General features: G+C 48.9%; 6 non-coding genes across 6 annotated transcripts; all 6 read right to left on the bottom strand.

Moving 5' to 3' along the window:
* Positions 1-1075: 1075 nt before the first annotated feature.
* Positions 1076-1148, bottom strand: Trnat-agu (transfer RNA threonine (anticodon AGU)). The gene has a single exon. It is a non-coding gene; the product is annotated as a tRNA-Thr (tRNA).
* A 5337-nt stretch (positions 1149-6485) lies between these two features.
* Trnat-agu (transfer RNA threonine (anticodon AGU)) lies at positions 6486-6558 on the bottom strand. The gene has a single exon. It is a non-coding gene; the product is annotated as a tRNA-Thr (tRNA).
* A 3426-nt stretch (positions 6559-9984) lies between these two features.
* Positions 9985-10057, bottom strand: Trnas-aga (transfer RNA serine (anticodon AGA)). The gene has a single exon. It is a non-coding gene; the product is annotated as a tRNA-Ser (tRNA).
* A 7321-nt stretch (positions 10058-17378) lies between these two features.
* Positions 17379-17451, bottom strand: Trnat-agu (transfer RNA threonine (anticodon AGU)). Its single transcript has one exon. It is a non-coding gene; the product is annotated as a tRNA-Thr (tRNA).
* A 1238-nt stretch (positions 17452-18689) lies between these two features.
* On the bottom strand, positions 18690-18762 carry Trnak-cuu (transfer RNA lysine (anticodon CUU)). The gene has a single exon. It is a non-coding gene; the product is annotated as a tRNA-Lys (tRNA).
* A 5509-nt stretch (positions 18763-24271) lies between these two features.
* Trnat-agu (transfer RNA threonine (anticodon AGU)) lies at positions 24272-24343 on the bottom strand. The gene has a single exon. It is a non-coding gene; the product is annotated as a tRNA-Thr (tRNA).
* Between the last annotated feature and the right edge of the window lie 922 nt (positions 24344-25265).

The raw sequence follows: 25265 nt of genomic DNA, 5'->3' as shown, positions 1-25265 counted from the left end.
AGGCGCCGCAGCTAGAACCCTGGACCTTTCACATGCGAAGCGAACGCTGTACCAACTGATCTACGCCAGATGCACGACTAAGCAGCGCTATTCCCCATTCTTTGCGACTCTGATGCGTACGGACACGATGATTGGTTGGTTTGTAGCGGTGAAGGGAGCAGAGTACAAAGGCGCGGACACGTTCATATACACAAAAGTTCGAAGTAGTTTCGATGCTCTGTTATTACAAATGCAAATTCCGTCTGTTTTTAACGTCTTAAATTGAAAGAGCCGTCACAAATTGCTCCGTTTTCACTCCTTGTCGACAGTCATACAGCACCTGAGGTAACAAACACATCTCGAGCCCCATTGTGCACTCCATTATTCATGCCAACTCAGTGCCTCGCTCTTTACTCCTGTTTACCAATCTTGTCGTCCAACTGCCAAACACTGGGCCACAACAATTTTCCGCGTCTCCATTGCACTGCGCATACTACGAAACGCTCCCCGAACTTGGCACTCACCCACGCAGCCGACTTTTCCGACTTTCCACGACGCTCACGCTATTGACAGCATTATTTATAGTTCGACGTCGCGCCAAAGCGAATGAGCACATTTCGCCTACGGCTTAGGCCGTTCTCATAGTGTGGCTGCTCGGTGTCTGCATGCAGCGAGGGTCTGCAAGCTTCCTGTGTTCGCACCTATGTCACCTGTGCTTGCTTGTCAGAGACAGACTATCGCAAAACATACAACTCACTCCATGAATTGATTGCTACGGCATCTGTTATCAGCAGTCACAACTAGCAACACCAGTAGCAGCCGACAGCACGCAGAGAATAGGAATGTGCAGTGGGATTTACGTGAACTCGGCGCAAGGCAGATCTTTCCGACATAGGCTTGAGAATCTTACGGGAACACTTGTACTGTTTCTAAATGAAGTGTAGGCGTGGGAGGAGGGTGCTTCCCGCGCACTAATAACAGCACGCTTGCCAATTGTGGATGCTAATCATTCGCTTGTATCTTCCTAGACACATCTGCTGGCTGTGAATTATTCCACTTGCATGGCAAGGTGCGCATGTAGGTTTGTTAATAATTCTGCAGGCACTGGGTATTGATCCCAGTACCTCTCGCATACTAAGCGAGCGCTCTACCATCTGAGCTACGCCCGCCCCCCCAAAGACTAATGGTGCTACATACAGCCATATAGACGACACAGATCCTTGCACTCCCATTATTCAGCAGACAAACACTACTCTCTATGTATCCGTTAGGGAGTCTTTCAGGTTTCGTGCATTCTGTATCGAATCGTAGTTGGCCACAATGAAAGTGGCACGTATAACGTCGAAAATAGAGTTCGGACACCGCTCTGAGTAAGACGAACGTGTTGTCCACCCTCTAGACTTCAATGAGGTTAAGCCGTGATACCTAAGACAGATGTGCACTCGATGACACCTCGATAACAGCCGGTCCCCACACTTACATCTTGCTCTCCTTACGTCAGTATACATTATATCAGTCTGTGACGCTGGCTTTGCAACATCTTGCGTGCCCTTAGTTTCGCCGCGACCAACACTTACCATGCACTGACCACAAAAAATGGAGGCGCCGCGGCTTGAACCCTGGACCTTTCACATGCGAAGCGAACGCTGTACAAACTGCGCTATTCCCCATTCTTTGCGACTCTGATGCGCACGGACACGATGATGGGTTGGTTTGTAGCGGTGAAGGGAGCAGAGTACAAAGGCGCGGACACGTTCATATACACAAAAGTTCCAAGTAGATTCGATGCTCTGGTATTACAAATTCAAATTCCGTCTGTTTTTAACATCATATCAGTCTGTGACGCTGGCTTTGCAACATCTTGCGTGCCTTTAGGTTCGCCGCGACCAACACTTACCATGCACTGACCACAAAAAGTGGAAGCGCCGCGGCTTGAACCCCGGACCTTTCACATGCGAAACGAACGCTTTACCAACTGAGCTACGCCCCATGCACGACCATACTGCACTATTCCCCATTCTTTGCGACTCTGATGTGCACGGACACGATGGTTGGTTGGTTTGTAGCGGTGAAGGGAGCAGAGTACAAAGGCGCGGACACGTTCATATACACAAAAGTTCCAAGTAGTTTCGATGCTCTGTTATTACAAATGCAAATTCCGTCGGTTTTTAACGTCTTAAATTGAAAGAGCCGTCACAAATTGCTCCGTTTTCACTCCTTGTCGACAGTCATACAGCACCTGAGGTAGCAAACACATCTCGAGCCCCATTGTGCACTCCATTATTCATGCCAACTCAGTGCCTCGCTCTTTACTACTGTGTACCAGTCTTGTCGTCCAACTGCCAAACACTGGGCCACAACCAGTTTCCGCGTCTCCATTGCACTGCGCATACTACAAAACGCTCCCCAAACTTGGCACTCACCCACGCAGCCGACTTTTCCGACTTTCCACGACGCTCACGCTAGTGACAGCATTATTTATAGTTCGACGTCGCGCCAAAGCGAATGAGCACATTTCGCCTACGGCTTAGGCCGTTCTCATAATGTGGCTGCTCGGTGTCTGCATGCAGCGAGGGTCTGCAAGCTTCCTGTGTTCGCACCTATGTCACCTGTGCTTGCTTGTCAGAGACAGACTATCGCAAAACATACAACTCACTCCATGAATTGATTGCTACGGTATCTGTTATCAGCAGTCACAACTAGCAACACCAGTAGCAGCCGACTGCACGCAAAGAATAGGAATGTGCAGTGGGATTTACGTGAACTCGGCGCAAGGCAGATCTTTCCGACATAGGATTGAGAATCTTACGGGAACACTTGTACTGTTTCTAAATGAAGTGTAGGCGTGGGAGGAAGGTGCTTCCCGCGCACTAATAACAGCTCGCTTGCCAATTGTGGATGCTAATCATTCGCTTATATCTTCCTAGACACATCTGCTGGCTGTGAATTATTCCACTTGCATGGCAAGGTGCGCATGTAGGTGTGTTAAAAATTCTGGAGGCACTGGGTATTGATCGCATACTAAGCGAGCGCTCTACCATCTGAGCTACGCCCGCCCCCCCCCCCCCCCCCCCCACCCCGAAGACTAATGGAGCTACATAGAGCCATATAGACGACACAGACCCTTGCACTCCCATTATTCGGCAGACAAACACTACTCTCTATGTATCCGTTAGAGTGTCTTTCAGGTTTCGTGCATTCTGTATCGAATCGTAGTTGGCCACACTGAAAGTGGCACGTATAACGTCGAAAATAGAGTTCGGACACCGCTCTGAGTAAGACGAACGTGTTGTCCACCCTCTAGACTTCAATGAGGTTAAGCCGTGATACCTAAGACAGATGTGCACTCGATGACACCTCGATAACAGCCGGTCCCCACACTTACATCTTGCTCTCCTTACGTCAGTATACATCATATCAGTCTGTGACTCTGGCTTTGCAACATCTTGCGTGCCCTTAGGTTCTCATGCGACCAACACTTACCATGCACTGACCACAAAAAATGGAGGCGTCGCGGCTTGAACCCTGGACCTTTCACATGCGAAGCGAACGCTCTACCAGGTGAGCTACGCCCCATGCACGACCAAACTGCCCTATTCCCCATTCTTTGCGACTCTGATGCGCACGGACACGATGGTTGGTAGGTTTGTAGCGGTGAAGGGAGCAGAGTACAAAGGCGCGGACACGTTCATATACACAAGAGCTCCAAGTAGTTTCGATGCTCTGGTATTACAAATGCAAATTCCATCTGTTTTTAACGTCTTAAATTGAAAGAGCCGTCACAAATTGCTCCGTTTTCACTCCTTGTCGACAATCATACAGCACCTGAGGTAACAAACACATCTCGAGCCCCATTGTGCACTCCATTATTCATGCCAACTCAGTGCCTCCCTCTTTACTACTGTGTACCAATCTTGTCGTCCAACTGCAAAACACTGGGCCACAACAAGTTTCCGTGCCTCCATTGCACTGCGCATACTACGAAACGCTCCCCAAACTTGGCACTCACCCACGCAGCCGGCTTTTACGACTTTCCACGACGCTCACGCTAGTGACAGCATTATTTATAGTTCGACGTCGCGCCAAAGCGAATGAATACATTTCGCCTACGGCTTAGGCCGCCCTCCTAGTGTGGCTGCTGGGTGTTTGCAGGCAGCGAGGGTCAGCAAGCTTCCTGTGTTCGCACCTATGTCACATGTGCTTGCTTGTCAGAGACAGACTATCGCAAAACATACAACTCACTCCATGAATTGATTGCTACGGCATCTGTTATCAGCAGTCACAACTAGCAACACCAGCAGCAGCCGACTGCACGCAAAGAATAGGAATGTGCAGTGGGATTTACGTGAACTCGGCGCAAGGCAGATATTTCCGACATAGGCTTGAGAATCTTACGGGAACACTTGTACTGTTTCTAAATTAAGTGTAGGCGTGGGAGGAGGGTGCTTCCCGCGCACTAATAACAGCACGATTGCCAATTGTGGATGCTGATCATTCGCTTGTATCTTCCTAGACACATCTGCTGGCTGTGAATTATTCCACTTGCATGGCAAGGTGCGCATGTAGGTGTGTTAAAAATTCTGTAGGCACTGGGTATTGATGCCAATACCTCTCGCATACTAAGCGAGCGCTATACCATCTGAGCTACGCCCGCCCCCCGAACACTAATGGTGCTACATACAGCCATATAGACGACACAGACCCTTGCACTTCCATTATTCTGCAGACAAACACTACTCTCTATGTATCCGTTAGGGTGTCTTTCAGGTTGCATGCATTCTGTATCGAATCGTAGTTGGCCACAAAGAAAGTGGCACGTATAACGTCGAAAATAGAGTTCGGACACCGCTCTGAGTAAGACGAACGTGTTGTCCACCCTCTAGACTTCAATGAGGTTAAGCCGTGATACCTAAGACAGATCTGCACTCGATGACACCTCGATAACAGCCGGTCCCCACACTTACATCTTGCTCTCCTTACGTCAGTATACATCATATCAGTCTGTGACGCTGGCTTTGCAACATCTTGCGTGCCCTTAGGTTCGCCGCGACCAACACTTACCATGCACTGACCACAAAAAATGGAGGCCCCGCGGCTTGAACCCTGGACCTTTCACATGCGAAGCGAACGCTGTACCAACTGAGCTACGCCAGATGCACGACTAAACCGCGCTATTCCCCATTCTTTGCGACTCTGATACGCACGGACACGATGATTGGTTGGTTTGTAGCGGTGAAGGGAGCAGAGTACAAAGGCGCGGACACGTTCATATACACAAAAGTTCCAAGTAGATTCGATGCTCTGGTATTACAAATGCAAATTCCGTCTGTTTTTAACATCATATCAGTCTGTGACGCTGGCTTTGCAACATCTTGCGTGCCTTTAGGTTCGCCGCGACCAACACTTACCATGCACTGACCACAAAAAGTGGAGGCGTCGCGGCTTGAACCCCGGACCTTTCACATGCGAAGCGAACGCTCTACCAACTGAGCTACGCCCCATGCACGACCAAACTGCGCTATTCCCCATTCTTTGCGACTCTGATGTGCACGGACACGATGGTTGGTTGGTTTGTAGCGGTGAAGGGAGTAGAGTACAAAGGCGCGGACACGTTCATATACACAAAAGTTCCAAGTAGTTTCGATGCTCTGTTATTACAAATGCAAATTCCGTCTGTTTTTAACGTCTTAAATTGAAAGAGCCGTCACAAATTGCTCCGTTTTCACTCCTTGTCGACAGTCATACAGCACCTGAGGTAACAAACACATCTCGAGCCCCATTGTGCACTCCATTATTCATGCCAACTCAGTGCCTCGCTCTTTACTACTGTGTACCAATCTTGTCGTCCAACTGCCAAACTCTGGGCCACAACAAGTTTCCGCGTCTCCATTGCACTGCGCATACTACGAAACGCTCCCATAACTTGGCACTCACCCACGCAGCCGACTTTTCCGACTTTCCACGACGCTCACGCTAGTGACAGCATTATTTATAGTTCGACGTCGCGCCAAAGCGAATGAGCACATTTCGCCTACGGCTTAGGCCGTTCTCATAGTGTGGCTGCTCGGTGTCTGCATGCAGCGAGGGTCTGCAAGCTTCCTGTGTTCGCACCTATGTCACCTGTGCTTGCTTGTCAGAGACAGACTATCGCAAAACATTCAACTCACTCCATGAATTGATTGCTACGGCATCTGTTATCAGCAGTCACAACTAGCAACACCAGTAGCAGCCGACTGCACGCAGAGAATAGGAATGTGCACTGGGATATACGTGAACTCGGCGCAAGGCAGATCTTTCCGACATAGGCTTGAGAATCTTACGGGAACACTTGTACTGTTTCTAAATGAAGTGTAGGCGTGGGAGGAGGGTGCTTCCCGCGCACTAATAACAGCACGCTTGCCAATTGTGGATGCTAATCATTCGCTTGTATCTTCCTAGACACATCTGCTGGCTGTGAATTATTCCACTTGCATGGCAAGGTGCGCATGTAGGTTTGTTAATAATTCTGCAGGCACTGGGTATTGATCCCAGTACCTCTCGCATACTAAGCGAGCGCTCTACCATCTGAGCTACGCCCGCCCCCCCGAAGACTAATGGTGCTACATACAGCCATATAGACGACACAGATCCTTGCACTCCCATTATTCAGCAGACAAACACTACTCTCTATGTATCCGTTAGGGTGTCTTTCAGGTTTCGTGCATTCTGTATCGAATCGTAGTTGGCCACAATGAAAGTGGCACGTATAACGTCGAAAATAGAGTTCGGACACCGCTCTGAGTAAGACGAACGTGTTGTCCACCCTCTAGACTTCAATGAGGTTAAGCCGTGATACCTAAGACAGATCTGCAATCGATGACACCTCGATAACAGCCGGTCCCCACACTTACATCTTGCTCTCCTTACGTCAGTATACATCATATCAGTCTGTGACGCTGGCTTTGCAACATCTTGCGTGCCCTTAGGTTCGCCGCGACCAACACTTACCATGCACTGACCACAAAAAATGGAGGCGCCGCGGCTTGAACCCTGGACCTTTCACATGCGAAGCGAACGCTGTACAAACTGCGCTATTCCCCATTCTTTGCGACTCTGATGCGCACGGACACGATGATGGGTTGGTTTGTAGCGGTGAAGGGAGCAGAGTACAAAGGCGCGGACACGTTCATATACACAAAAGTTCCAAGTAGATTCGATGCTCTGGTATTACAAATGCAAATTCCGTCTGTTTTTAACATCATATCAGTCTGTGACGCTGGCTTTGCAACATCTTGCGTGCCTTTAGGTTCGCCGCGACCAACACTTACCATGCACTGACCACAAAAAGTGGAGGCGCCGCGGCTTGAACCCCGGAACTTTCACATGCGAAGCGAACGCTCTACCAACTGAGCTACGCCCCATGCACGACCATACTGCACTATTCCCCATTCTTTGCGACTCTGATGTGCACGGACACGATGGTTGGTTGGTTTGTAGCGGTGAAGGGAGCAGAGTACAAAGGCGCGGACACGTTCATATACACAAAAGTTCCAAGTAGTTTTCATGCTCTGTTATTACAAATGCAAATTCCGTCGGTTTTTAACGTCTTAAATTGAAAGACCCGTCACAAATTGCTCCGTTTTCACTCCTTGTTGACAGTCATACAGCACCTGAGGTAGCAAACACATCTCGAGCCCCATTGTGCACTCCATTATTCATGCCAAATCAGTGCCTCGCTCTTTACTACTGTGTACCAATGTTGTCGTCCAACTGCCCAACACTGGGCCACAACCACTTTCCGCGTCTCCATTGCACTGCGCATACTACGAAACGCTCCCCAAACTTGGCACTCACCAACGCAGCCGACTTTTCCGACTTTCCACGACGCTCACGCAATGCTCACGCTAGTGACAGCATTATTTATAGTTCGACGTCGCGCCAAAGCGAATGAGCACATTTCGCCTACGCCTTAGGCCGTTCTCATAGTGTGGCTGCTCGGTGTCTGCATGCAGCGAGGGTCTGCAAGCTTCCTGTGTTCGCACCTATGTCACCTGTGCTTGCTTGTCAGAGACAGACTATCGCAAAACATACAACTCACTCCATGAATTGATTGCTACGGCATCTGTTATCAGCAGTCACAACTAGCAACACCAGTAGCAGCCGACTGCACGCAAAGAATAGGAATGTGCAGTGGGATTTACGTGAACTCGGCGCAAGGCAGATCTTTCCGACATAGGATTGAGAATCTTACGGGAACACTTGTACTGTTTCTAAATTAAGTGTAGGCGTGGGAGGAGGGTGCTTCCCGCGCACTAATAACAGCACGCTTGCCAATTGTGGATGCTCATCATTCGCTTGTATCTTCCTAGACACATCTGCTGGCTGTGAATTATTCCACTTGCATGGCAAGGTGCGCATGTAGGTGTGTTAAAAATTCTGTAGGCACTGGGTATTGATGCCAATACCTCTCGCATACTAAGCGAGTGCTCTACCATCTGAGCTACGCCCGCCCCCCGAACACTAATGGTGCTACATACAGCCATATAGACGACACAGACCCTTGCACTTCCATTATTCTGCAGACAAACACTACTCTCTATGTATCCGTTAGGGTGTCTTTCAGGTTGCATGCATTCTGTATCGAATCGTAGTTGGCCACAATGAAAGTGGCACGTATAACGTCGAAAATAGAGTTCGGACACCGCTCTGAGTAAGGCGAAGGTGTTGTCCACCCTCTAGACTTCAATGAGGTTAAGCCGTGATACCTAAGACAGATCTGCACTCGATGAAACCTCGATAACAGCCGGTCCCCACACTTACATCTTGCTCTCCTTACGTCAGTATACCTCATATCAGTCTGTGACGCTGGCTTTGCAACATCTTGCGTGCCTTTAGGTTCGCCGCGACCAACACTTACCATGCACTGACCACAAAAAATGTAATCGCCGCGGTTTGAACCCTGGACCATTGACATGCGAAGCGAACGCTCTACAAACTGAGCTACGCCCCATGGACGACCAAATTGCGCCATTCCCCATTCTTTGCGACTCTGATGCGCACGGACACGATGGTTGGTTGGTTTGTAGCGGTGAAGGGAGCAGAGTACAAAGGCGCGGACACGTTCATATACACAAAAGTTCCAAGTAGTTTCGATGCTCTGGTATTACAAATGCAAATTCCGTCTGTTTTTAACGTCTTAAATTGAAAGAGCCGTCACAAATTGCTCCGTTTTCACTCCTTGTCGACAATCATACAGCACCTGAGGTAACAAACACATCTCGAGCCCCATTGTGCACTCCATTATTCATGCCAACTCAGTGCCTCGCTCTTTACTACTGTGTACCAATGTTGTCGTCCAACTGCAAAACACTGGGCCACAACAAGTTTCCGCGTCTCCATTGCACTGCGCATACTACGAAACGCTCCCCAAACTTGGCACTCACCCACGCAGCCGGCTTTTCCGACTTTCCACGACGCTCACGCAACACTCACGCTAGTGACAGCATTATTTCTAGTTCGAAGTCACGCCAAAGCGAATGAGCACATTTCGCCTACGGTTTAGGCCGCTCTCCTAGTGTGGCTGCTCGGTGTCTGCAGCCAGCGAGGGTCTGTAAGCTTCCTGTGTTCGCACCTATGTCACCTGTGCTTGCTTGTCAGAGACAGACTATCGCAAAACATACAACTCACTCCATGAATTGATTGCTACGGCATCTGTTATCAGCAGTCACAACTAGCAATACCAGTAGCAGCCGACTGCACGCAAAGAATAGGAATGTGGAGTGGGATTTACGTGAACTCGGCGCAAGGCAGATCTTTCCGACATAGGCTTGAGAATCTTACGGGAACACTTGTACTGTTTCTAAATTAAGTGTAGGCGTGGGAGGAGGGTGCTTCCCGCGCACTAATAACAGCACGCTTGCCAATTGTGGATGCTAATCATTCGCTTGTATCTTCCTAGACACATCTGCTGGCTGTGAATTATTCCACTAGCATTGCAAGGTGAGCATGTAGGTGTGTTAAAAATTCTGCAGGCACTGGGTATTTATCCCAGTACCTCTCGCATTCTAAGCGAGCGCTCTACCATCTGAGCTACGCCCGCCCCCGAACACAAATGGTGCTATATACAGCCATATAAACGACATAGACCCTTGCACTTCCATTATTCAGCAGACAAACACTACTCTCTATGTATCCGTTAGGGTGTCTTTCAGGTTACATGCATTCTGTATCGAATCGTAGTTGGCCACAAAGAAAGTGGCACGTATAACGTCGAAAATAGAGTTCGGACACCGCTCTGAGTAAGGCGAACGTGTTGTCCACCCTCTAGACTTCAATGAGGTTAAGCCGTGATACCTAAGACAGATCTGCACTCGATGAAACCTCGATAACAGCCGGTCCCCACACTTACATCTTGCTCTCCTTACGTCAGTATACATCATATCAGTCTGTGACGCTGGCTTTGCAACATCTTGCGTGCCTTTAGGTTCGCCGCGACCAACACTTACCATGCACTGACCACAAAAATGTAGACGCCGCGGCTTGAACCCTGCACCTTTCACATGCGAAGCGAACGCTCTACAAACTGAGCTACGCCCCATGCACGACCAAACTGTGCTATTCCCCATTCTTTGCGACTCTGATGCGCACGGACACGATGGTTGGTTGGTTTGTAGCGGTGAAGGGAGCAGAGTACAAAGGCGCGGACACGTTCATATACACAAAAGTTCCAAGTAGTTTCGATGCTCTGGTATTACAAATGCAAATTCCATCTGTTTTTAACATCATATCAGTCTGTGACGCTGGCTTTGCAACATCTTGCGTGCCCTTAGGTTCGCCGCGACCAACACTTACCATGCACTGACCACAAAAAATGGAGGCGCCGCGGCTTGAACCCTGGACCTTTCACATGCGAAGCGAACGCTCTACCTACTTTTTTTTTTAACTTAGGGAAAATAAAGAAAGTAAAATTTTTACTCAAGGGAAAGGCTCGAACCAAGGACCTCACATTTCGCAGCTCCTTCTTGTAACCTTTTTTTTATCTAATTTTTTTTTTTTACTACTTACACTACCCAAACACAAGTCCGGTAAAACTAACAAACAAAAATCCTTGGAAAAACAAAGACTAATTTGAAACACAAAAAACCTCTGAAGAAAAAAAAGAAGACTTTGCCTGAAACATGAATATATGTCTTTACGATCTTTGATTATATGACGCAAACATCATTCTCAATGCAGCAAATCAGAGAATTGGATATAAGATAATGAATTTGGAAGAAAAAGAAAAAAAAATTGTTTCCGCCCGGGATCGAACCGGGGACCTCCCGCGTGTTAGGCGGATGTGATAATCACTTTTTTTTTGAGAATGCATAAAAAAACAAGGCAGCCATGCGCAAAAAGTTGCCAATAAAGTGAACTAAAAAGGGCCATCTTGCTCGCCGCGGTCACATTGCTAGGCGGGCGGCCAGGAACGGGCGGTCGTCATTACATTGGACATCACCAGCCACCAATCGTTGGAGCGCCCGGGGCCGCTGCACACAGCCAGAGACTGTTTCTGTTACCATAGGGGAATCGTGGAAAGATCACATCTACAAGTTAATGTCTTCTCACACCCTGCACACCCCAGCTGGATGGTGGGTCTATGAATTACGAACCCAAATAGTTCGCAAAAAGGTTCCGGTAATCCTGTCTGTTCGTTAAGACCAGAAACTCGTCGATCATATAGTACCATAAATCGAGGACGTGTTTGTCTCCATCGCGATATATGTAGTGTATCGCCATTCCTCGTACCCAATTAACCGCATTCATCCGGGTCATAGGGAAATAGACAGCGTCGGGATGAGAGTTCTTGGGGTAAAATCGAAACGTAGGGGCTGCAGGGCAGGAAAGCCAGGATCTGGCGGATCAGTTTCCAGCACTCACAGTTCAGTCTATGTTCGTCCGTGTCTAACGTCGTGCAACGAGGGCACACAGGGTCGTCAATTAGGTGAATGGCATGCAGCCGTTGTCGGGTTGGAAGTTTCTCGTTAACGACCACATACCACGTCGACCGCACGAAAGTAGACAGGAACGGCGCGTGGATGGCTCGCCAAACCGCGGCCAGTCGACCGTAGGGTGGCGCCGTACAATGTCGTTATCCGGAGTCTAGTGCTGGAGAGCACTATAATAAGTCTTCGCTGTCGGATTCCGTGTCTCCGATATAACCCGCAACACATAGCTATGCTCTACGAAAAACGTTGTAATATGTGACAGCGAGGGCGATAAATGTCCAACTGGTACCGGTGGGTACAGCGTACGTGGGGCCACTTCTTCAATCAGTATGCCGGGGAGACTGGCTGTTGGTGAAAGCCAGAGTCGCCTCATGGAACGGAGATACAGTGCCAGCGCTCTGTGCTTGACGTGAGTGAGTCCAACACCGCCTTTGTCGAAGGGTAAAGTAAGCGTAACAAAACGGATCTTGAAAACAGCACCATCGTTCACCACGTGTCCAAACACTGCCTGTATCCTGGAAGCCATCGTGTCCGTTATCGGCAGTACATGGGCGTAATGGTTAAGGTGAGAAGCCATGTACACATTGACGTATTGGGCGCGTTGCAAAATGTTCAATGATCTGAATTTATTGAGACGAGCCTCTAAACAGAGTCGTCGTAAGACCATACGATACGTAAAGGCCACCGTGCGTTGTATTTGTCGATGGAGTGATATCCCTAAACACTTGAGCATCGGGACCTTTGTCAGAGGTACGGCCAGACCTGCAGGCATTCCTGGTCCTACCTCCATGTAGCGTGATTTCCGAAGGTTGAGCACACTGCCTGCCACCGCCCCATACTGGTGGAGCCAGGAAAACGCCGTGTGTATTTCGTCACCAGACCGTGCTAAGAACATCACATCGTCGGCGTATGCACCACATCGAAAAGGTTACAGAACGGAGGGTAAGTCCTTCCAAGCGTCGCCGTAGTCCGTGAAGAGCTGGTTCGAGGGCAACGGCGAAGAGCATGGCAGAAAGAGGACAACCCTGCCGGACGGACCTGTTGACACGGACGGGGGCGGACCGACAGCTGTTGATCATAATCCTCGTGACAGCCCCATGGATCAATCGAAGCACAACAGACGTCGTCAGACGCGGGACACCGATGTGTTCCATAACAGCACGCAGGAAACCATGGTTAACGCGGTCGAAAGCATGGTCGAAGTCCAGCGCAACAAGAGCGCCTTGGAGGCGGCAAGTTTGCATGAGCGCCACCACGTCTCTATAGGTGCTTAAAGTCGTAAACACATTAGTGTCGCCCCTGAGGCAGGTTTGATCAGTGTGAATGGCCGCCATTACCGAAGGTTTGAGCCTCTCACGGAGCATGCGTGTCAACAGCTTATAGTCAGTGTTTAGCATTGTCAACGGGCGAAAATCAAGAGGGCGACGGCCTCCGCCGGGTTTGGGCACAGGGATCAAGAGACCCTCAGTAAAGTCAGATGGTACCTGAAAATCGGCGTCCAGGAGTTCACTGTACATCCTGACCCACATTGGGCCCATGAGATCAAAGAACCGCTTGTAAAATTCAAGAGGGAGGCCGTCAGGGCCAGGCGTTCTGTTGGGAGAGCCACGCAGCAGAGCCTCTCGCAGTTCTTCCAAAGTCACCGCCGACAAGAGCGTAGCATCATCTTGTAGGTTCCGAGAGACTGGTAGGTCAGATAGGACTTCCCTGACCCCTACATTCATGTGGGACTCCCTCTCGTAAAGAAGTTTATATGACTGTGTGACCTCTCGGACGATATCCATTTGTGCGTCAACGCGTCGCCCATCCTCCGTCTCGGTAATGAGATGCCTCTTGCGTCTTCTGCGTTCTTGAATGATATGGTGGAGGGAAGGTCGTTCACCACGAACATCATCAGTCGTCCTCGCTCGCACCCGCACACCCGCAAGACGTACGGCGTTGATACGAAGCAATTGTGCCTTGACGCGTTGTACTCAGGCGACGGCGGTTATACAGCCAGTTCGCGGAGAGCAGTATAGTAGAAATCAGTAGTCGCAGTATACCAGCGCGCTTGGTCGCGTCCATAGCTGACTAATGTTCGGCACAGTGCGGGTTTTGCACACCGTAACCACCATTGAAGTACAGAACGGTAGGCGGGTAAACGCCGGTGGCAATTGCTCCATGTGGACTCGACTGCGCGTCTGCAATTTATCTCATCAAGAAGGGCCACATTGAGGCGCCACGGACCCCTACTTCGGCGGACGCGCTGGTGGGGAAGGGTGAGAGTACACACATATGCGAGGTGATCCGTGAACGCTGCCGGCCACATCTCAGCGTCGACAACGGCCGATCGTAGGCCGCGGGTGACGTAGACTCGATCCAAACGGCTCGCAGAGTGACTAGTAAAGTAGGTGTGTGCTCGACGGTCGCCGTGTTGGATGATCCAGGTGTCCAACAAGGCCAAGTCCTGTACAAGTGCCTGGAGTGCCGGGCAGGTGGTATAGTGTGGCTCCTGGTCGGATGGGCGGAGCACACAATTAAAATCGCAGCCTACTACCAAGTGGTCGGTAGTGCCCTGGAAGAGCGGGGCTATATCTTCGGCAAAAAAGGTGCGCCGTTCTCTCCTTTTGCCGGTGCCTGAAGGAGCATATAAGTTCACCAGACGTACTGTACCAATCGTGAGTGCGACCCCCCGGGCCGACGGTAAATAGGAGACATCAGTGGCCATTATCCCTTCCCGCCGTACCTCCGCCGCCCACATCTGCAGGCATAGTGTAGGCGTCATATCCGTAGGCATCGAGACAGAGTCCTGATCGGACTTCTTGAAGGAAAACAACGTCCAGATCCGCAGCGCGTAACGTATCCTTCAGCATACGGGTCTTGACATCAGATGTAATGCCATTGACATTGATCGTGGCGAGGCGGTATGCCTGGTCCATCAAGTCTCGGGAGGTGACCATGGTATGACAGGAGGGCAGTAGTCGTGACGTGGAGCGCCGGTCTTGCGAAGTGCAAGGCAGCGACGAGAGGTGCTCATGCTGCCCTAGGCGTCTGTCGCCGGCCGCGTAGACGCTGCCATCGGCATCGGTACATCGTCTTGGTCCTGTAACGCATCCTGCAACTCCATCTCCTGCGCCCAGTCGCCCAGGGACGTTGACACCACTGGATCTCGAGAGGCAGACGGAGGCAAGGGTGCATCCCCGGTGTCGGAGCTGCGGTGATCTCCCGCATCCCCATGTGGTCCAGGCCCAGCGGTAGTGGGAGAAGACGTCGAACCGTGTGAGACGGTAGGGTCGCATGTGTCGGCGCGGTGGAGCGGTTGAGGCACCTCGTCATCCAGCGGTGCCGCCTCGGGCTGTTCTACGTCGTCGGTTGTCTTGCGCCGCTTCTTATGACGCTTGGGTGATTTCTGCTTACGCTGCCGCGCCTCTGTTTCCGACGTAGGGCAAGGGGAGGACGCTGCATCCTGTGCATCAACTTCCATCGCACCGTCGGCGAGCCGTTGTGACGGTGCGCCGGGGTCCGACGAAAGGACATCAGTAGCATCAGCACTGAAAGACGCTTGGGGCTCCGTGGAAGCTACTGCAGGGTCCTCCAAAGCTCGCACCAATACAGTGGGGTCGTCATATACAGCTGGCGTCTCCCGTCTCGCCGCCGCAACATACGTAATCGGCAGAGAGGTCGGTGTCGACGGACGAATCTGGTCGGTCGAGGGTGTCTGCACGAGACGGCGTTGCAGGCATTCGGTACGCATGTGTCCCGTCTGTCCACAACCGGAGCAGGTTCTCGGCTGACCGTCGTCAATAATTATTGCCCTGCAACCAGCGATCGTGAGATACGAAGGAATATGGCGATGCAGGTCAATACGGACTTGTCGCACCCCGTTAAGGACAGGGTAGGTGTCGAAGGTCTTCCATTTTTCGGCCGTGTGGCCGAGAACTGTTCCATAGGGTCGAAGAGCAAGGGTGACCTAATCTGCTGGAACTTCAAAAGGGAGCTCAAACACGCGCATATTTTGGATTCCCAATCCAGCACGTTCAAGCGTCACCACACCCACGTTTCCGTCTGAGTGGCAGAACCGATAACCTGCCGTCGAGCGTCTGAGAAGTTTGTCACATGCTTCGTCGTCAGTGAACTTAAGATATACGACGCTGGAGACAATAGATAAGTGGATACCGATCAGCTCGTTAGGATCAACATGTATCACATCGCGTAAAAAACGCTGAACTTCGTGGGCCTTGGGTCTAGAGTACGTAGTGTCGAACTGCAGCTTGATCGTGGCTTTCCGATACGAAAGAGCCATCGTGTGTCAGGAACATGACGGCAATACGTAACACTAGCGCGCCGGCGCGGTAAACAACAACACACCCGGAAACGCGACACGGAGCGGCCGGGACGTACCGCACCGCTCCACAGCCAAAGGCCGAATTGCCAACTGAGCTACGCCCCATGCACGACCAAATTGGCTATTCCCCATACTTTGCGACTCTGATGCGCACGGACACGATGGTTGGTTGGTTTGTAGCGCTGAAGGGAGCAGAGTACAAAGGCGCGGACACGTTCATATACACAAAAGTTCCAAGGAGTTTCGATGCTCTGGTATTACAAATGCAAATTCCGTCTGTTTTTAACGTCTTAAATTGAAAGAGCCGTCACAAATTGCTCCGTTTTCACTCCTTGTCGACAATCATACAGCACCTGAGGTAACAAACACATCTCGAGCCCCATTGTGCACTCCATTATTCATGCCAACTCAGTGCCTCGCTCTTTACTACTGTGTACCAATCTTGTCGTCCAACTGCAAAACACTGGGCCACAACAAGTTTCCGCGTCTCCATTGCACTGCGCATACTACGAAACGCTCCCCAAACTAGGCACTCACCCACGCAGCCGACTTCTCCGACTTTCGACGACGCTCACGCTAGTGACAGCATTATTTATAATTCGACGTCGCGCCAAAGCGAATGAGCACATTTCGCCTACGGCTTAGGCCGCCCTTCTAGTGTGGATGCTCGGTGTCTGCAGGCAGCGAGGGTCTGCAAGCTTCCTGTGTTCGCACCTATGTCACCTGTTCTTACTTGTCAGAGACAGACTATCGCAAAACATACAACTCACTCCATGAATTGATTGCTACGGCATCTGTTGTCAGCAGTCACAACTAGCAACACCAGTAGCAGCCGACTGCACGCAAAGAATAGGAATGTGCAGTGGGATTTATGTGAACTCGGCGCAAGGCAGATCTTTCCGACATAGGCTTGAGAATCTTACGGGAACACTTGCACTGTTTCTAAATTAAGTGAAGGCGTGGGAGGAGGGTGCTTCCCGCGCACTAATAACAGCACGCTTGCCAATTGTGGATGCTAATCATTCGCTTGTATCTTCCTAGACACATCTGCTGGCTGTGAATTATTCCACTAGCATTGCAAGGTGCGCATGTAGGTGTGTTAAAAATTCTGCAGGCACTGGGTATTGATCCCAGTACCTCTCGCATACTAAGCGAGCGCTCTACCATCTGAGCTACGCCCGCCCCCCGAAGACTAATGGTGCTACATACAGCAATATATACGACACAGACCCATGCACTCCCATTATTCAGCAGACAAACATTACTCTCTATGTATCCGTTAGGGTGTCTTTCAGGTTTCGTATATTCTGTATCGAATCGTAGTTGTCCACAATGAAAGTGGCACGTATAACGTCGAAAATAGAGTTCGGACACCGCTCTGAGTAAGACGAACGTGTTGTCCAGCCTCTAGACTTCAATGAGGTTAAGCCGCGGCTTGAACCCTGCACCTTTCACATGTGAAGCGAACGCTCCACCAACTGAGCTACGCCCCATGCACGACCGAACTGCGCTATTCCCCATTCTTTGCGACTCTGATGCGCACGGACACGATGGTTGGTTGGTTTGTAGCGGTGAAGGGAGCAGAGTACAAAGGCGCGGGCACGTTCATATACACAAAGGTTCCAAAGGTTACAAATGCAAATTCCGTCTGTTTTTAACGTCTTAAATTGAAAGAGCAGTCACAAATTGCTCCGTTTTCACTGCTTGTCGACAATCATACAGCACCTGAGGTAACAAACACATCTCGAGCACCATTGTGCACTCCATTACGACGACGACGACGACGACCGCGAGAGGCTCTGAGATTTGTGAGAAATACATCTATAAAATGTAATTCAGACTGCCTCGTCCCACCTTATGCCGTACCGCTTTGGCAAATGCTTTATCTGCGCCATTCGCCTTAATCACATCTGAGAGTAATTCTTAATAAAACGCCTGTCGCTAATTGTTCGTCATCACAGATACTGTTTGCTATACGGCCACGACGCGCAACTGATTTCCAAAATTCGTCTTCCTCCTGTAAGGATAGAACACACGACCCCTGGTTTACTAGACCATTGCTCTACCACTGAGCTAAAGAGGCGCGGCCTAGCGGCACTTTTGCGTACTTCGGCCGTACGGTCGTCTGAATCATCAGACTTCAGCTGAAAACACTTCATATTTTCAACTAATATTTGCAGCTATGGCGACCCATTACTGCTTGGCTACACATCTGACACGTAGCCGATGTTCTCTCCAAACAAAACCACTTGCACTTCAGAACATGACTTTCACACATGTCTACAAAATCACCTTCACTTTCAAATACAGTTCCTTGCGACTGATGGAGACGTAGGCAAATTTTAAAGTTGCTATTTCCGTTACATCGCGTTAATCAGAAAAACGGTAATTTAAATGTGCAGCGGAAAAAAATTCCGTTCCGCAAAGCGTAGGGCTCGAACCCAAGACCCTGTGATTAAGAGTCTCATGCTCTACCGACTGAGCTAGCCGTGCTAACTCGTTGGATACCTGCTGGGTAGCAGATCACACAGTACTCGTTTGGGTTGGTTGGTCCCATACAGAATCCCTCCATGCTGCCTAATGTTTTCCTAACGTCACACTCGTCACGTACTTCACTTTTATTTCATAATCATTTCTGAGAGGTAAAGGAGTTGCATGACAATCTGCAGAGCTAGCGGCGTCAAAATTAACACACATATTGATGTGACTCAAAAGCTGAACGAGTTACTTTCCGACGTTGTTTTAGATGTGCAAGTGCCAGTCAAAACTCGCGGTGACGGCACTCTGCCGACCATTTCGCTAGTTAACTCCGGTCTTGTTGTGTGTGTTTCAAGGTCAAGACCATCTCCAAGCAGAAAATGGTCAACAGCAACATTCAGACGTTTTCGTACTGCTCAATTGCTACATTAAAACGGTATGTTTCTTTTTCAGAACTGGAAAAACACGATCATGACACTATTCGAACCTGCAACCTTCGCATCCGAAGTCCAACACCTTATCTATTAGACCACACCGTCACTGACGAACAAGTATAACTATTATACGACTCATCTCGAAACGCTCACACCCCCTGTGGAATTGTGTTTTCGTTCCACACTGGCGCTGCCCCTTGCTCTATCCCACCAATTCGTTACATTCAACCTCTTACGAGATCGACCAAATATAGAATGGCAAACAAGACCACACACTTTGTGCATTCGGAATCGAAGGCAGGGTGTCCCTCGCCGCATTTGCTACGTTGGCCATTTGCCACTTCTGCAGAAACGGCGGCGGCGACGCCGACGACGACCGCGAGAGGCTCTGAGATTTGTGAGAAATACATCTATAAAATGTAATTCAGACTACCTCGTCCCACCTTATGCCGTACCGCTTTGGCAAATGCTTTATCTGCGCCATTCGCCGTAATCACATCTGAGAGTAATTCTTAATAAAACGCCTGTCGCTAATTGTTCGTCATCACAGATACTGTTTGCTATACGGCCACGACGCGCAACTGATTTCCAAAACTCGTCTTTCTCCTGTGAGGATGGAACTCACGACCCCTGGTTTACTAGACCCGTGCTCTACCACTGAGCTAAAGAGGCGCGGCCTAACGGCAATTTTGCGTACTTCGGCTGTACGGTCGTCAGAATCATCAGACTTCAGCTGACAACACTTCATATTTTCATCTAATATTTGCAGCTATGTCGACCCATTACTGCTTGGCTACACATCTGACACGTAGCCGATGTTCTCTCCAAACAAAACCACTTGCACTTCCGAACTTGACTTTCACACATGTCTACAAAATCACCTTCAAATACAGTTTCTTGCGACTGATGGTGTCGTAGGCAAATTTCAAAGTTGCTATTTCCATTACATCACGTTAATCAGAAAAACGGTAATTTACATCTGCAGCGGAAAAAAATTACGTTCCGCCCAGCGTAGGGCTCAAACCCACGACCCTGTGATTAAGAGTATCATGCTCTACCGACTGAGCTAGCCGTGATAACTCGTTGCATACCTGCTGGGTAGCAGATCACACAGTACTCGTTTGGGTTAGTTGGTCTCATACAGAATCCCTCCATGCTGCCTAATGTTTTCCTAACGTCACACTCGTCACGTACTTCACTTTTATTTTATAATCATTTCTGAGAGGTAAAGGAGTTGCATGACAATCTGCAGAGCTAGCAGCGTCAAAATTAACACACATACTTGATGTGACTCAAAAGCTGAACGAGTTACTTTCCGACGCTGTTTTAGATGTGCAAGTGCCAGTCAAAACTCGCGGTGACGGCACTCTGCCGACCATTTCGCTAGTTAACACCGGTCTTGTTGTGTGTGTTTCAAGCTCAAGACCATCTCCAAGCACAAAATGGTACACAGCAACATTCAGAAGGTTTCGTACTGCTCAATTGCTACATTAAAACGGTATGTTTCTTTTTCAGAACTGGAAAAAACACAACTGTGACAGGATTCGAACCTGCAAATCTTCGGATCCGAAGTCCAACGCCTTATCTATTAGGCCACACCGTCACTGACGACGAAGTATAACTTATATACGACTCATCTCGAAACGCTCACACCCCCTGAGGAATTGTGTTTTCGTTCCACACAGCCGCTGCCCCTTGCTCTATCCCACCCATTCGTTACATTCAACCTCTTACGAGACCGACCAAATATAGACTGGCAAAGAAGACCACACACTTTGTGCATTCGGAATCGAAGGCAGGGTGTCCCTCGCCGCATTTGCTACGATGGCCATTTGCTACTTCTGCAGAAACGGCGGCGACGACGACGACCGCGAGAGGCTCTGATATTTGTGATAAATACATCTATAAAATGTAATTCAGACTGCCTAGTCCCACCTTATGAGGTACCACTTTGGCAAATGCTTTATCTGCGCCATTCGCCTTAATCACATCTGAGAGTAATTCTTAATAATACGCCTGTCGCTAATTGTTCATCATCACAGATACTGTTTGCTATACGGCCACGACGCGCAACTGATTTCCAAAATTCGTCTTCCTCCTGTGAGAATGGAACTCACGACTCCTGGTTTACTAGTCCAGTGCTCTACCACTGAGCTAAAGAGGCGCGGCCTAGCGGCAATTTTGTGAACTTCGTCCGTACGGTCGTCTGAATCATCAGGCTTCAGCTGACAACACTTCATATTTTCAACTAATATTTGCACCTATGGCGACCCATTACTGCTTGGCTACACATCTGACACATAGCCGATGTTCTCTCCAAACAAAACCACTTGCACTTCAGAACATGACTTTCACACATGTCTACAAAATCACCTTCAAATACAGTTTCTTGCGACTGATGGTGTCGTAGGTAAATTTTAAAGTTGCTATTTCCATTACATCACGTGAATCAGAAAAACGGTAATTTACATCTGCAGCGGAAAAAAATTCCGTTCCGCCCAGCGTAGGGCTCGAACCCAAGACTCTGTGATTAAGAGTCTCATGCTCTACCGACTGAGCTAGCCGTGCTAACTAGTTGGATACCTGCTGGCTAGCAGATCACACAGTACTCGTTTGGGTTGGTTGCTCCCATACAGATTCCCTCCATGCTGCCTAATGTTTTCCTAACGTCACACTCGTCACGTACTTCACTTTTATTTCGTAATCATTTCTGAGAGTTAAAGGAGTTGCATGACAATCTGCAGAGCTAGCAGCGTCAAAATTAACACACATACTTGATGTGACTCAAAAGCTGAACGAGTTACTTTCCGACGTTGTTTTAGATGTGCAAGTGCCAGTCAAAACTCGCGGTGACGGCACTCTGCCGACCATTTCGCTAGTTAACACCGGTCTTGTTGTGTGTGTTTCAAGCTCAAGACCATCTCCAAGCACAAAATGGTACACAGCAACATTCAGAAGGTTTCGTACTGCTCAATTGCTACATTAAAACGGTATGTTTCTTTTTCAGAACTGGAAAAAACACAACTGTGACAGGATTCGAACCTGCAAATCTTCGGATCCGAAGTCCAACGCCTTATCTATTAGCCCACACCGTCACTGACGACGAAGTATAACTTATATACGACTCATCTCGAAACGCTCACACCCCCTGAGGAATTGTGTTTTCGTTCCACACAGCCGCTGCCCCTTGCTCTATCCCACCCATTCGTTACATTCAACCTCTTACGAGACCGACCAAATATAGACTGGCAAAGAAGACCACACACTTTGTGCATTCGGAATCGAAGGCAGGGTGTCCCTCGCCGCATTTGCTACGATGGCCATTTGCTACCTCTGCAGAAACGGCGGCGACGACGACGACCGCGAGAGGCTCTGATATTTGTGATAAATACATCTATAAAATGTAATTCAGACTGCCTAGTCCCACCTTATGAGGTACCACTTTGGCAAATGCTTTATCTGCGCCATTCGCCTTAATCACATCTGAGAGTAATTCTTAATAATACGCCTGTCGCTAATTGTTCATCATCACAGATACTGTTTGCTATACGGCCACGACGCGCAACTGATTTCCAAAATTCGTCTTCCTCCTGTGAGAATGGAACTCACGACTCCTGGTTTACTAGTCCAGTGCTCTACCACTGAGCTAAAGAGGCGCGGCCTAGCGGCAATTTTGTGAACTTCGTCCGTACGGTCGTCTGAATCATCAGGCTTCAGCTGACAACACTTCATATTTTCAACTAATATTTGCACCTATGGCGACCCATTACTGCTTGGCTACACATCTGACACATAGCCGATGTTCTCTCCAAACAAAACCACTTGCACTTCAGAACATGACTTTCACACATGTCTACAAAATCACCTTCAAATACAGTTTCTTGCGACTGATGGTGTCGTAGGTAAATTTTAAAGTTGCTATTTCCATTACATCACGTGAATCAGAAAAACGGTAATTTACATCTGCAGCGGAAAAAAATTCCGTTCCGCCCAGCGTAGGGCTCGAACCCAAGACTCTGTGATTAAGAGTCTCATGCTCTACCGACTGAGCTAGCCGTGCTAACTAGTTGGATACCTGCTGGCTAGCAGATCACACAGTACTCGTTTGGGTTGGTTGCTCCCATACAGATTCCCTCCATGCTGCCTAATGTTTTCCTAACGTCACACTCGTCACGTACTTCACTTTTATTTCGTAATCATTTCTGAGAGTTAAAGGAGTTGCATGACAATCTGCAGAGCTAGCAGCGTCAAAATTAACACACATACTTGATGTGACTCAAAAGCTGAACGAGTTACTTTCCGACGTTGTTTTAGATGTGCAAGTGCCAGTCAAAACTCGCGGTGACGGCACTCTGCCGACCATTTCGCTAGTTAACACCGGTCTTGTTGTGTGTGTTTCAAGCTCAAGACCATCACCAAGCACAAAATGGTACACAGCAACATTCAGAAGGTTTCGTACTGCTCAATTGCTACATTAAAACGGTATGTTTCTTTTTCAGAACTGGAAAAAACACAACTGTGACAGGATTCGAACCTGCAAATCTTCGGATCCGAAGTCCAACGCCTTATCTATTAGGCCACACCGTCACTGACGACGAAGTATAACTTATATACGACTCATCTCGAAACGCTCACACCCCCTGAGGAATTGTGTTTTCGTTCCACACAGCCGCTGCCCCTTGCTCTATCCCACCCATTCGTTACATTCAACCTCTTACGAGACCGACCAAATATAGACTGGCAAACAAGACCACACACTTTGTGCATTCGGAATCGAAGGCAGGGTGTCCCTCGCCGCATTTGCTACGATGGCCATTTGCTACTTCTGCAGAAACGGCGACGACGACGACGACGACGACGACGACGACCGCGAGAGGCTCTGAGATTTGTGAGAAATACATCTATAAAATGTAATTCAGACTGCCTCGTCCCACCTTACGCCGTACCGCTTTGGCAAATGCTTTATCTGCGCCATTCGCCTTAATCACATCTGAGAGTAATTCTTATTAAAACGAGTGTCGCTAATTGTTCGTCGTCACAGATACTGTTGCTATACGGCAACGACGCGCAACTGATATCCAAGATTCGTCTTCCTCCTGTGAGAATGGAACTCACGACCCCTGGTTTACTAGACCAGTGCTCTACCACTGAGCTAAAGAGGCGCCGCCTAGCGGCAAGTTTGTGTACTTCGTCCGTACGGTCGTCTGAATCATCAGACTTCAGCTGACAACACTTCATATTTTCAACTAATATTTGCACCTATGGCGACCCATTACTGCTTGGCTACACATCTGACACATAGCCGATGTTCTCTCCAAACAAAACCACTTGCACTTCAGAACATGACTTTTACACATGTCTACAAAATCACCTTCACCTTCAAATACAGTTTCTTGCGACTGATGGAGACGTAGGCAAATTTTAAAGTTGCTATTTCCATTACATCACGTTAATCAGAAAAACGGTAATTTACATCTGCAGCGGAAAAAAATTCCGTTCCGCCCAGCGTAGGGCTCGAACCCAAGACTCTGTGATTAAGAGTCTCATGCTCTACCGACTGAGCTAGCCGTGCTAACTCGTTGGATACCTGCTGGGTAGCAGATCACACAGTACTCGTTTGGGTTGGTTGCTCCCATACAGATTCCCTCCATGCTGCCTAATGTTTTCCTAACGTCACACTCGTCACGTACTTCACTTTTATTTCGTAATCATTTCTGAGAGTTAAAGGAGTTGCATGACAATCTGCAGAGCTTGCGGCGTCAAAATTAACACACATACTTGATGTGACTCAAAAGCTGAACGAGTTACTTTCCGACGTTGTTTTAGATGTGCAAGTGCCAGTCAAAACTCGCGGTGACGGCACTCTGCCGACCATTTCGTTAGTTAACACCGGTCTTGTTGTGTGTGTTTCAAGGTCAAGACCATCTCCAAGCAGAAAATGGTCAACAGCAACATTCAGACGGTTTCGTACTGCTCAATTACTACATTAAAACGGTATGTTTCTTCTTCAGAAATGGAAAAACACGACCGTGACACGATTCGAACCTGCAATCTTCGGATCCGAAGTCCAACGCCTTATCTATT

The sequence above is a fragment of the Schistocerca gregaria genome, chromosome 10, assembly GCF_023897955.1.
Source record: "Schistocerca gregaria isolate iqSchGreg1 chromosome 10, iqSchGreg1.2, whole genome shotgun sequence".
NCBI lineage: Eukaryota > Metazoa > Arthropoda > Insecta > Orthoptera > Acrididae > Schistocerca > Schistocerca gregaria.
The sequence above is the reverse complement of the archived record's forward strand: the minus strand, read 5'-3'. Positions and strand labels throughout refer to the sequence as shown.